Source organism: Bufo gargarizans, chromosome 4 (assembly GCF_014858855.1).
Source record: "Bufo gargarizans isolate SCDJY-AF-19 chromosome 4, ASM1485885v1, whole genome shotgun sequence".
Taxonomy (NCBI): domain Eukaryota; kingdom Metazoa; phylum Chordata; class Amphibia; order Anura; family Bufonidae; genus Bufo; species Bufo gargarizans.
The window spans coordinates 296,386,011-296,400,773 of record NC_058083.1 but is presented as its reverse complement, the minus strand read 5'-3'; positions in this window follow the sequence as shown (position 1 = coordinate 296,400,773).

The following is a 14,763-nucleotide window of genomic DNA, read 5'->3' as shown; positions in this document are numbered from 1 at the left end:
CCGCATCTGCATTTGCGGAGCGCAGCCCGGATCTTCGGGTCCGCAGCTCTGCAAAAGATAGAACATGTCCTATTTTTGTCCGCAGCTGCGGACAAGAATAGGCATTTCTATAGGGGTGCCGGGTGGGTGTGTTACGGATCCGCAACACACCATGGACGTGTGAATGGAGCCTTAGACTAGACAATCTAAAAATGTGCCAGATTCAGTTGCTGGATGGTAAGTCTGGCATGACTTTAGACTGACTAGTCTAATGGGGCAGATTTACTAAGGGCTCATGGACACGAACTGATAGGATGCAGACATATTCATTTCAATGGATCCGCAAAAAATGCGGACAGCACAACGGGTGCTGTCTGCATCCATATGTCCATTCCGTAGCCCCACAAAAAAAGAACATGTCCTATTCTTGTCTGTTTTGCAGACAGGGATAGGCATAGTTACAATGGATCCGCAAAAAAATAAAAAAATAGATGCAATACGGATGTTACACAGACAGAGTTCACTATGGGGAAATTACACTCCCACAAGGAGCGCATTTCACACAGTGAACACGTCTGAAATTAGCCTTAGGCTACAATCACATGACCGTATATGTATTTTGCAGTCCGCAAAATGCGGATCCACAAAAAATACGGATGACGTCTGTATAACATCTATTGTAACAATGCCTATCCTTGTCCGCAAAACAGACAAGAATAGGACATGTTCTATATTTTTTGGGCGGGGCTACGGAACGGACATACTGATGCGGACAGCACACGGTGTGCTGTCCGCATTTTTTGCTGACCCATTGAAATAAATGGGTCCTTATCCAATCTCCAAAAAAACGGAACGGACGTGGAAACAAAATATGTTTGTGTGAATGTAGCCGTAGGGGCAAAAATATTAAAAGATTTACACCACTTGTATAGCGTAAAAAGGCAGAAATTGTGGTGCATACCATATTTGCACTATAAATTGTGACTTTATATTTTAAAAAGAGCTTAGAAAAGTGGGCGGGGCTCAGTGTAAGGGGTCGGCCAGCTGCATACCAGAGATTTCACTCCAACGGACTTTAGAGTTAGGGCTCATGCACGTGACCATTGCCATTTTTGCGGATCTGCAACACAAGGGTACCTTCTGGGAGCCTGCAGACATTTTTTTCACTCCTTAAGGGCTCATGCACATGATCGTATGTATTTTGCGGTCCACAAAAAATACGGATGACAGCCGTGTGCATTCTGTATTTTACGGAACAGCTGGCCCCTCAGAGAACAGTCATATCCTTGTCCGTAATGCGAACATTAATAGGACATGTTCTATTTTTTTGCGGAATAAATATACGGAAATACGAAATGCATACGGATTGACTTTAGTTTTTTTCTGCGGACCCATTGAAATGAATAGTTAGTTCCGCAAAAAAAACGGAACGACACGGAAAGAAAATATGTTTGTGTGCATGAGGCCTTACACAGAGTCTGTTCAAAGGAACAGGAGATGAAAGGGGTTTTCTTACCATTTAGGGCCCATTCACACAACCCTATGTCTGAGTCCGCAGACCCATTCATTTCATTTCAATCGCTCCAAATCATCCGTGGCCTCACCAAAAACGAAGAACATGTACCATTCTATTCTTGTCTGCAATTGTGCTTCTATCATAGGGCTGGCTGTTCAGTTCTGCATTTTTCCGGTATAAATTATTTTGCGGTCTGCTTTAGCAATTTGCGGACCGCAAAAAAGCATACGGTCATCCGAATGAGCCCTTGAATATACAGTATAGAATATTAATAACCTGCCATAAATGGATGTTTGGTGAGGGACTCCACATGGTTACCTCCATGATTGGTAAAAGAAAGCAGCGTGTCCCTTCACGTTACAGCTTTTTGGCTTTTCTCATTATACAGATGTGAATGTATTATGTTGGATGTGGTTTGTCTATTGCAGCTATGGTGGATAACGCGTGTTAGTGCACTTATATACCCTGTACTTACAAACCTCGGCCCAGATACCATAATGCATTTTGTTAACAGAAGGCAGGCCCTATATTTTGGTTTGTGTGGTTTTTCCCTCTCTGGTCCTGACCACATAAGTACAGTCCATGGACTGTATGAGGCAGAATGTAGGTTAATCTTTGGACAAACTGACGGTTGTATGCCAGGTAGTCACCATCGGTCGGCAGAAAGGACAAAATATCCATATTAATTGTGCTACATGTATTGCTGATATTAATGACAGTACATTTTGTGTTGTATCTTTTTCTAAGGAGTTTGTGCATTTTTTGCGTTGAGCTGTTTTAAATCTAAATATGACATGGTGTGATAAAAAGTAGCATGCTGCCTTGCCCTATGGTACAAAACCAAGGGCGTAGCTAAAGGCTCATGGGCCCTGGTGCAAGAGTTTATCCTGGGCCCCCCCCTTCCCTCAGTGCATTGTGGACAGGGAAGCACAAGGCCTTCCTGCTGCCTGAGGCAAAAATTTAATTGAAACAGCCCCCCCCTTCCCAAAGTCTTGACCTAACCTCTTCCCTCCAGCCAGGGGTGTAACCTGACCTGCATGCACTTTCTATAATACTGGTGTCTTCTTGTGTGGCACAAGAGTCTTTGGGCCCCCTCAGGCTCCTGAGCCCTGTAGCAACTGCCACCTCGGCACCCCCTATAGAAACAACCCTGTACAAAGATTCCACCTTTCATTTTCCAAAGGCTCTCTGAAAAATGAAAAGTGGAATCTGATTGGTTGCTATGGACAACAAAGCCAGTTTTTCTTCACACTGGTTCTGATAATTCCTTCAGTCTGTCTTGTTTTTTTTGTGAATTTAATGCATCTTTAAACATTACACCTTTCTTGAGCGATGCGACTCCAGTTTTTATACTCCACCACCTACTGGAGTCAAATAGTGATTTTTTCGTAACATTTTAAAACTTGGAGTGAAGAAAATGAACATATCTCACCATACCCACTTTCCCACCCACTTTTCAAAACCAGTGAGTGGTCTAAAAATGCAACATTTTGCAAAATTATTTCATAAATAAGCTCAAAAATTTTGCAACTTTTTAAAGCCAAATTCTGGAGTGCTGATGCTATCCTCGGCTGTGCTTCATACATTTCCCTCACTGCAGAGCTAGAATTTCTAGAGCTGGGTTGGTAACTGTCAAAGCAAAACATAGAGTAAGGCCTCATGCACACAACCAGTTCACAAATGGCGGATCTGCAAATTACGGATACCGTCTGTGTGCTATCCTCGTTTTTTTGCAGACTTCAATGGGGCTGTGGACTGCATTTTTTTCGACCAGTATAGAGCATGTTTTATAATTTGTGGAACAAACCTACAGTTCCGCAAACCACAGATCTGCAAAATACGGATGGATACCTTCTGTATGCATTCTGAATTTTGGTCAGACTATTCTCATGTGCAAAATGGACAAGAAGAAGACATGTTCCATAATTTGCACAATGGCCACAAGGACCCTCGAAAATATTGATGTGTGCATGACTCCATAGAAATGGATGGCTCAGTGTGCCATTTGCAAAAAATGCAAACAGTACAGGGTTGAAAAAATACAGTTGCGTAGATGAGGCTTGTATTTAAATCTCTGATTTGTCTATGCTTAGGAGTCATGTGGGCGGTGCTAATCAGTTATTGACAGCCTTCCTTGTATGCATACCGCCTACTGGACTCCTAAGCATAGAAAACACAGATTCAATGAATAAAATACAAGTAAGGCCCCCTGCACACGGCCGTGTTTCACAGCCGTGTGCGGGCCGTGGAACCGCGGCCTGGATCCCTCCTGAGAGCTGGAGCGCACGGCGTCACTGGTTGCTATGACGCCTGTGCGCTCCCTGCTGCCGGCACAGTACAGTAATACACTGGTATAGATCATACCAGTGTATTACTGTACTGTGCCGGCAGCAGGGAGCGCACAGCGTCATAGCAACCAGTGACGCCGTGCGCTCCAGCTCTCAGGAGGGATCCAGGCCGCGGTTCCACGGCCCGCACACGGCTGTGAAACACGGCCGTGTGCAGGGGGCCTTATACTGACATTTTTACACTAAAACTATATATTGATCTGCACGGCTCCTCCAGCTCCACTAAATGCTGTCTGCAGACTGCACTGCATTTTTAACATGACCGGTTTGCTTTGAACACACATACTTAGGCAATCATATACGTTTATGGAAAATCTTTCAGAGATCATCATCTGTCTTTATGAAGAAGTCTTGCATTAAAGGGATTCTGTCACCTAGAATTTGCATATAGAGCAGTTTATACAGTCTGCCACATCTCCTTTAGGATGTCCTCAATATACCTTTGCCATAGATATGAATGCTTTCATTTATTCAGAAAATTGATTTTACCAATATTCAAATTACCTCTGAAAAAGAGCCCAAGGGGCATTCCAGCAGTGGTGGCCATGGTTTCATACTACAGGAAAACGCTCCGGTCAATCTGGTGGCAGGGACTGCAGAAGTGCACGTAGGCCAACACTTTTTCCTATAGTGTGCAAACACGGCCACCACTGCTGGATTACAGGGTGACCGTAACCACGGAAACAAGAAGTGTATAATGTGATGGAAAAATGAATCAAGGAGGCAACATGGACAATCACAGTGCATTAGTAAGTGGCTTGTGTTAACTTTTTATAATAAATGCCATTTGCTGAAGTGAGACAACCCCTTTAAGGTGGCTATATACATTACACAGAATTAGGCCTCATGCACACGACCGTTGTGTGCATCCGTGTCCGTTCCGTCATTTTTCACAGTTTAGCGGAGGTCCCATTCATTTCTATTGGGCCTCATGCACACGACCGGTTTTTTTTAAGGTCCGCAAAAACGGGGTCCGTAGGTCCGTGATCCGTGACCGTTTTTTAGTCCGTGGGTCTTCCTTGTTTTTTGGAGGATCCACGGACATGAAAAATGAAATAAAAATCTAAGTCAAGTTTGCCATTAAAATAATAGGAAAAAACGGACACGGATCACGGACACGGATGACAATCTTGTGTGCATCCGTGATTTTTCACTGACCCACTGACTTGAATGGGTCCGTGAACCGTTGGCCGTGAAAAAAATAGGACAGGTCATATTTTTTTCACGGCCAGGAAACACGGATCACAGATGCGGCTGCCAAATGGTGCATTTTCCGATTTTTCCACGGACCCATTGAAAGTCAATGGGTCCGTGAAAAAAAACGGAAAACGGCACAACGGCCAGGGATGCACACAACGGTCGTGTGCATGAGGCCTAGAGCTGTGAAAAAAAACTGATGGTCATCAGTTTTTTCTCCGCGTCCGTGATCCGTGATTCCAGTCCGTCAAAAATATATAACCTGTCCTAATCTTGTCAGTGGAAAACGGAGGACGGACCCATTCAAGTCAATAGGTCCGTAAAAAAAAAACGGATGCACAACTGGTATGTCATCCGTGTCTGCGTCCGCTTTTTTCTACAAAACCTTGGTGCAATAAAATTACACTGTTCATTAACCTTCCTTTTTTTCCCCTGTCAGACAAAAAAAAAAGGAAGACACAAGAAAACACAACTGAAGCAAAATCGGACACGGACCACTGAAGCCAAATCACTGACAGTGAAAAAACACTGTCGTGTGCATGAGGCCTAAGGCTGATGGACAGTTAAATGAATGATTGCCTAGTGAGCGATTTTACATTTTAGTCCATATAGCCTCTTCTTTTAGACACAGTGCTTCTTTTAAAATCCTCTTTCTATACCGTCTATAATGCAGACCCAATCACCCCTCCTATCTTGCATACCGAAATCTCTGCCCCATGCAAATTCCAGCTATTCATTCTCTTCCTGCAGATGGAGAGTTACTTTCCAAGCAGTTACAAATTTCATTCCTTTTCATTTTGTCATCAAAATATCACATTTTAAAACTATCCCTCTAAGTTTTTATTTTTATTTCACTGCATCAACTTTTTCTTGAAGATACAACATGCTACAATGTATAGTCTTTATAGTCTAATCTCTATTTACACATAAACTCTTTTCCCTCCTTGCTAGCCTATACGGCTGGCCATACACATAAGATAGCCGTCAGACAATGCTCATATCAGCAGACAGCTATCACTCCTATGATTCCCTCATATTCATGCAGGCTTAAGGCCTCTTTCACACTTGCATTGTCCGGATCCGGCGTGTACTCCACTTGCCGGAGGTACACGCCGGATCCGGAAAAACGCAAGTGTACTGAAAGCATTTGAAGACGGATCCGTCTTCAAAATGCTTTCAGTGTTACTATGGCACCCAGGACGCTATTAAAGTCCTGGTTGCCATAGTAGGAGCGGGGAGCGGTATACTTACAGTCCGCGCGGCTCCCGGAGCGCTCCAGAATGACGTCAGAGCGAACACGTCATCCATGCGCCTGGGGCGCCCTGACGTCACTCTGGAGTGCCCCGGGATCCGCACGGATGGTAAGTATGCTGCTTCCCTGCTCCCCACTACACTTTACCAAGGCTGCCAGGACTTTAGCGTCCCGGCAGCCATGGTAACCATTCAGAAAAAGCTAAACGTCGTATCCGTCAATGCGCCGAAACAACGTTTAGCTTAAGGCCGGATCCGGATCAATGCCTTTCAATGGGCATTAATTCCGGATCCGGCCTTGCGGCAAGTGTTCAGGATTTTTGGCCGGAGCAAAAAGCGCAGCATGCTGCAGTATTTTCTCCGGCCAAAAAACGTTCCGTTCCGGAACTGAAGACATCCTGATGCATCCTGAACGGATTTCACTCCATTCCGAATGCATTAGGATAATCCTGATCAGGATTCTTCCGGCATAGAGCCCCGACGACGGAACTCTATGCCCAAAGAAAACAACGCAAGTGTGAAAGAGCCCTTACTTGGTTGAACAAGCGTGCATCCTCATAAGAAGTGCGTAAGAAGCTGGTGCCAGAGGATTGTCTCCCAGAGAACAATATCCAACTTGCCTGACCCTGATCTCTCCTGACATATGCCATCAGGGGGGAGAGTCGGGAGGCCCCCATACACAATAGATGATCAGCTGGTCCTGTGCTGTAAACCACAGCAAGTGATTGGCTACAGAGATGTACACTACCGCTGCAGCCAAAACACATGTGACGCAAAGGGTCAGGTCACCACCGTGGCCTTCTAATGGATTTACCCCCTCTGTTGACGGATGTTGTTTTCTGCAGGCAGCGGAGATGTGAAGCTGGCCGCGGAGCAATCCGGAAGGAAACCAGTGTTGGGGACCAGGTATGTATGCACAGTGTCGCGGGTCCGGGCATTGTAGGGGGAGGGGTTATTCAGCCTTGGATAACCCCTTTAAAGTATACACATTTTGTGTACGAATATTTGTTTCCATTTTGTTTTGATAAGTTTCTATGGTAATTTGTCTTAAGGGTATGCCAAATATTCTGCATTTACAAATGGAATTTGCCACCTGCTGTATATCTCGTTGATTTTATCTTGGTTGATTTAGTCAGAAATGCATCTATACTTTGTGTGTTTTTGTCCTTGGGAAAAATTTGTGAGATTCCACATTCTGCTTGGTACATTTTGTTCACTGCGAAGTGACCTTCATATGATATTATACAGTAAATGTTTATACAGTATGTTGGCAGATGGAAATATTTGAGTGTTTTACACAGGGAATATACACCGGGGAGGGTCACACTGCATTCAGTGAGGGCCATTCACAAAACGGTTTGCAGAAGAAGCTCAATGGAATCTGTGAGCAAATATCAGAAAAGGACTTTACAGTAAAACATATCGTACACGTGTATTTACTAGAGATGAGCGAATTTCATGTTATGAAATTCGTTCACGCTTCATTTGGTGGCAAAAGCAGAATTGCGTTATGGATTCCGTTACCACGAACCATAACACAATTCTATGACGGAATGCATAACGGAATTCATTCCATCATAATAGAAGTCTATGTGCTGCAAAACGGATCTGTCCCGTTTCCGTTATTCAGGGGAGTCCTCTCCTGATCCTGAGTCCTCTCCTGCATAACGGAAACAGGACGGATCCATTATGCAGACCATAGACTTCTATTATGACGGAATGAATAACCGAATGCCTCTAAAGGCATTCTGTTATGCATTCCGTCATAGAATTGCGTTATGGTCCGTGGTAACGGAATCCATGATGCAATTCTGCTTTTACCACCAAACGAAGCGTGGACGAATTTCATAACATGAAATTCGCTCATCTCTCCTTTTTACCTTTCCATACCGTATAAGCTGTATCTGTCAGATCAAACGACATCACATTCCATATTGCGTATAGTAGTGTTCACAGGGTCAGCGATTGACTGATCATATTCACTGTGCTGTTTATCAGGATTAATTTAATATTCAGAAATACACTAAAGATTAAATTCTAATCCCATCTTTTCTTTTATGTATCTCTGTTATTCTTTGGTTAATTACTTTCTATACTAATCCTCTTTATAATGGCTGAAGGATATTTTAGTTTCATTTTGGCTAAATCTAGGCCTGTTGATTTTCATTTAGAAACAACCCAGTAATCTTTAATGTCTGGAAGATAATGCCATGTCTGATTTGATTGTAAAACATTTATATTCAACACAGATAAGTTGGATCAACAACAATAATGCAATGAAGCTTTCAAGCTAACCACCGGGGACAGACACATGACCAATAAATATACATGTATTTTATTTAATCCAAAACCGTACATACAGGAAAAGGAAATAATGAGCACTGTGTCAGTCCTGTGTGTTGTAACGTGAATATCACATAAGTATAAAACTGGTGCATTTGTGCACCCGTACCGTGGCCGCAATGCTCGGTCTGCCTACTGGTTTAATGACCCAACTAAAAGCAACATAGGGAACTGGGATGCTGTTAATTCAAGTCGTCAGACCCATGGTCAGGCTGGGACTTGCAGTCATAGTATTGATGCATAAATGTGATCATATTACACTTGTTTGAAATTGGCCTCAAAGTGCCCATACACCTTCAAAAACGGTTGGGTGCTTATTTGGCCAATGGCTCTCTCTTCTACTCCTCCATACACACACACCCTCGGCAAAGTGTATATGTGCTTTCAGAGAGAAAAAAGTCAGTACTGGGCTTATCTCCAAGAACAATGTTGAAATTGATGTTGAAATACACCATGCCCGATCCTTCTCTACCCAACATCATGTATCTGGGATGGCTTGGAGCTCTCCAAACACAAAACAATGGGTTTAGCCAACTATACTGTACTGTCTGTAGGGGTAGACCATTTGTTGGTTACCCAGCAGTTGGGTCCTTTGAATTCCAAGAATTAGCTGGAATTATATGAATAATTAGAAAAATGACTGCAACACAGATTGCACAGGCTACAGTTCAAAGGAGGCCTGCATTACCAGGCATGGCATCAGTGCTATCACAGATAAGTAATGGATACGGTAACAGTTGCACTTTGTGACTAAGGACCGATTCACACAACCGTACTCAGTCTGGGAATCAGGGAATCCTTGCAGCACGTAAGTGCTAGGATGTGGCTGTGTGTCTTATGGCTCAGTGAGGCCAAAGAGGAATCCATACTCCCATACACAGTGCTGGGTATGGATTCTAAAGCGTGATAGGCTTCAGGTGCCTATTTTGCAAGGAAATAGTGGAAAAATCACATTTAAGATTAGTTTTTAGTAAAGTATATTCCAAGGTCTAGGTACACTTTAGATTTTTTATTCTATTTCCTGAACATTATTATGGGGGCGGCCATCTTGCCTGAGCTGTTCTTAACAGAATTTAGAAAGCATTAAGAAAATTGCTTTACGGCAGCCCCATGGTCCATAGACACAATGCTCAGGAGGTGACCTCACTGACTTCTATGGGAGAGTTCTCTAGACTATGCTCTGTGACCTGCGCAGAGGTCATTGTACAAGGGAAGAATGGATAAACTCAGGCAATCGCCTACTGTGAATGGTGGATCCTGTCTTATCTGTACACAGAAGTGATATCATTACAGGCTGTACAGACCAAGAAGTGGTGCCTATTATTATGCCTAGTGGTCAGTGCGAAAACTGCAGGATTTTATGGTTTTTATTAAAATATAGACATTGACAAAATAACAGTATAAAAAATAATTTCAAAATATATTTAACATAAAAACAGCATTTAAACAATAGGTCATTTTCTGATGACACACTCCCTTTAAAAAGAGGATAAGATTGGTGTAAAAGTGACACTTTCCAAAATGCAAGTCACCAGAGAAGATTCTGTGCAAAAACGGAGCCAGCAAAGCATGTCGGGAGTAAGTGGACCTTGAATGGGAAAATACGGCTTCTGAAGGCCACTAATATGGGCAGTCTTCACACAGAAGACACAAACTGATCAAGGCGAATGTATCATTCACACGATCATATGTATTTTGCCTTCTGCAAAACACGGATCCGCAATAAATATGTGACACTGTAATAAAAACTCCATTCTATATGATTGTGCAATACAATACTATAGCACTGACTAAAGACAGAATAGATAAAAGGAATTACCCGTCATTTAATAGCAAAGTTATGCCACTCTTTTTCTTTCTTCATTTTCGGTGCTGCTTCCTTTGCCAGAGAATACTTGCGAAGCAAAACATCTGGAATCAGTTCCTCTTGGCATCATATTTCCTGAAAGCGGATGTTTCACTTTACAAACACTATTCTAGTAACCCACCCCCCACACCACTACAAGCTGGGGGTTATCCAGTGCAGTTCCACATTCGCCTGCTAGCCCTGGAACAGTATGACGACCTCGAGACGTGTACACCATTCATGCTGCTTCATCAGACGGGACAGATCTAACTTCCAGTGAAATCCTGACAACATGGCTTTTTCCCATGTTTTCATGTATTGCAGTTATAATTACAATAGGCAGCTCCATGCTTTACCAAATGGATAGGTTAACACAGGGATGGCCAAAGGCATATACATTCAGTTTATGTGCAGCTCAAACTGGTCACACGTTATATTAATGTTGCTCAACCATGCAGATTTCAGTGGGAATGGCTGACAATGTAACGTGTACAGGAGAAGTCATTTAAAAGATCTCAGGGGAAAGAAGGATTGGTCATTTTACATGGCGATTCCTTGTTCCCCTTATTAAGAACAGAGCAGATTTATCATGAGGGTGATATTTGAAGTCAGTTTTAGTTTTACTTTGAGCCAAGTTTATAACATTTTACGTGCTGCTTTTAAAGGGATTCTGTCACCTAGTTTTAGCTTATAGAGCTGCGGACATGCATGGCTAGATCGCCGCTAGCATGTCCGCAATATACTTGTCCCATAGCTCTGTGTGCTTTTATTGTGTTTAAAAAATGATTTATAGATATGTAAAATAAGCCTGGTAAGGAGCCCAAGGGGCTGTACGAACCTTCTTGGAGCCCAGCCACGCCCCCCACAGCGCTATGGGACAGGTATATTGCGGACATGCTAGCGCCGATCTAGCCGTGCATGTCCGCATCTCTATAGGCTAAAACGAGGTGACAGAATCCCTTTAAATCTGATGCATCTTTAAACCTTACACTTTGTATAGAAATGCTATTTCAGGGTTTCTACGCCATCCAGCTTCTGGACTGAGTTAGTGACTTTAAAAAAAAAAAAAGTTGCAGTGATAAATCTGGAGTGAAACTAATTAACATAGCTGACCACCTCCACTTTCCCACCTACTCTTTAAAACCGGAGTAGCAAAGCTTTTGTGCAGGTCAGTTCAAAAAGTCACAAAAGCCCTGCGGCTTTTTTGAAGCCAGAATTCTGGGATGAAAGGAATGATAAATTCCGCTCTATAGATTAATATACTCAGATCCTTCTGCTCTGTAACATGATGTCTGCAGTATGCAATGCATTTTCAAGGAAACTGGTTCTCTTTAGAATAGGGCTACATGGCGATGTTGGCCACAATCAAAGATCATTGTGCTCCAGTGCAGCCATCAAACTGAATGTGATTGCAGTGTGACCTCAATCCCAGAATCCTTAAAAATCCAGCCGTGTTGGATTTAGTTGCGATTCTGGGGTCACAGTCGCAGCAACTTGTGAATGGCAGAAAGCTAGGAACTTTCTAGTTTCCCTATGTAGTTTATAATGCAATGTACTTTCTCTGAAGGCTTATTATGACCCATCCATGTATACAGTGTACTTATTGTACAGTGCCTTGAGAAAGTATTCATACCCCTTGAACTTTCCACATTTTTTCACATTACAACCACAAACTTAAGCCCCATTGACACGACTGAATTTTTGGTCTGCATCCAATTCGCGTTTTTGAGGATCACACATGGACCCATTCATTTCTATGCGTCTGCAAAAAAAACGGACTGTACGTGTGCTGTGCGCATCCATGTGTCCGTTGCGCAGTCCTACAAAAAAGATGTCATATTCTTGTCCGTTTTGCAGACAAAACTAGGTATTGTTACAATGGGTCCGCAAAAAACCAAAACAATGCAACACATCCTTATTTATTGCGGATCCGTGTTTTGCAGAAGGCAAAATACATATGATCATGTGAATGATACATGGTTGTCAAAACTTTTAAATAAAAATCTGGAAAGTGTGGCCTGCATTTGTATTCAGAACCCCCCACCCCCAAGCAATACTTTGTGGGACCACCTTTCACTGCAATTACAGCTGCAAGTCTTTTGGGTTATGTCTCTACCAGTGTTGCACATCTAGAGGCTGACATTTTTGCCCATTCTCCTTTGCAAAATAGCTCAAGCTCAGTCAGATTGGATTGAGAGCATCTGTGAACCTCAATCTTCAAGTCTTGCTACAGTTTCCCAATGGGATTTGGGTATGGATTTTGACTGGGCCATTCTAACACATGAATATGCTTTGATCTAGACCATTCCATTGTAGCTCTGGCTGTGTGTTTAGAGTCATTGTCCTGCTGGAAGGTAAACCTCTGCCCTAGTTTCAAGTCTTTTGCATCCTCTACCAGGTTTTCCTCCAGGATTGCCCTGTATATAGCTCCATCTATCTTCCCATCAACTCTGACCAGCTTCCGTGTCCCTGCTGAAGAAAAACATCCCCACAGCCTGATGCTGCCACCACCGTGTTTCATGGTGGGGATGGTGTGTTCAGGGTGATGAGCAATGTTAGTTTTCCACCACACATAGCGATTCGCATTTAAGCCAAAAAGTTCAACTTTGGTCTCATCTGACCAGAGCAACTTCTTTCACATGTTTGCTGTGTCCCATACATGGCTAATGGCAAACAGGACTTCTTATGACTTATTTTCAAAAATGGTTTTCTTCTTGCCACTCATCTATAAAGGCCAGATTTGAGGAGTACATAACTAATAGTTGTCCTGTGGACAAATTCTCCCACCTGTGCTGTAGATCTCTGCAGCTCCCCCAGAGTGACCATGGGCCTTTTGGCTGCTTCTCTAATTAGTGCTCTCCTCTCAGTTTAGGTGGACCGCATGTCTTGGTAGGTTTGCAGTTGTGCCATACTCCTATTTTCACATCATGGATTGAACAGTGCTCTATGAGATGTTCAGAGCTTGGGATATTTTCTATAACCTAACCTTGCTTTACACTTCTCCACAACTTTATTTCTGACCTGTCTGGTGTCTTCCTTGGTTTTCATGATGCTGTTTAATCATTGTTCACTAACAAACCTCTGAGGCCTTCACAGAACAGCTGTAGTTATACTGAGAATAAGTTACACACAGGTGGACTCTCTTTACTAATTAGGTGACTTCTGAAGACAATTGAACACACTAGATTTATTTTAGGGGTATCAGAGTACAGGGGCTGAATACAAATGCACGCCACATTTTAAGATTTTTATTTATAAAATTTTTTGAAAACCAGCATTTTATTTTCACTTCACACACACTTTGTGTTGGTCTATCACACAAAATACTAATAAAATACATTTAAAATTGTAGGGGTAATGTGAAAAAATGTGGAAAGGTTCAAGGGGTATGAATAATTTTTCAAGGCACTGTATATTCTTTTGCCCACTTGCATTATAGGGCTGTTTGTATCTCCTAGAAAGACTAAATAAAAATATAATTACAAAGTGAACTTTGTATATCAAGTTATATGGCAGTTTTTTTTAGTCAAAGCTGAAACTGGGTTGAAAGGAATAGGAAATATAAAACAATGACTTATACTTCTCTTCCTTGCTGGATCCACTTTTGTTTGTGGCAAAAAAAAAACTGCAACAAAAAACTGTGTTTCACACCAGCCTTCTGATCGGTCACTGAACAGAATTTTTTTTAAAAGATATGGATCCATTATTGAGCATCAGTTAGCTTCAGTCTGTCACTTCTGTCAGAGATCGTCACGACTAGTATCAATGGCCTGGGCGGGGCGAAGCTCTGTTCACTTGAATGGAGCTTAGCCCCGCCCAGGCCATTGATACTAGTCATGATGTCACTGGGCCTGCAGTAAACAGCGAGAAGGCCGAAGTGTCCGACCCACCGCCGATCAGATGCTGATAATCTATCCAGAAAATAGATCATCAGAAACCCTTTAAAGATAATACAACCGGATCCGTTCATAACGGATGCAGATGGTTGTTTTATCAGTAACAGAAGAGTTTTTTCTGAACCTTGTCGTATCTCCTTCAAGGAGATCTAGCAGGCTATTCCAGCATAGTGCACCCTGCCATATCTTGCAGGATCCGACATTTCTGGATTTTCTACTTCACCGCCGGATCTCCATTGACTGTAATGAGGTCAGGAGGTCATTCGGCAACTTTCCGGCATAAATGCATGCAATGGTTTTTTGGAAGGCCGATAGTTGGCATTTGTGCCGGATCTCCTGGACAGAGATGTGAACTCAGCCATAGTGCATGTCCTATTTTTTTCTAGT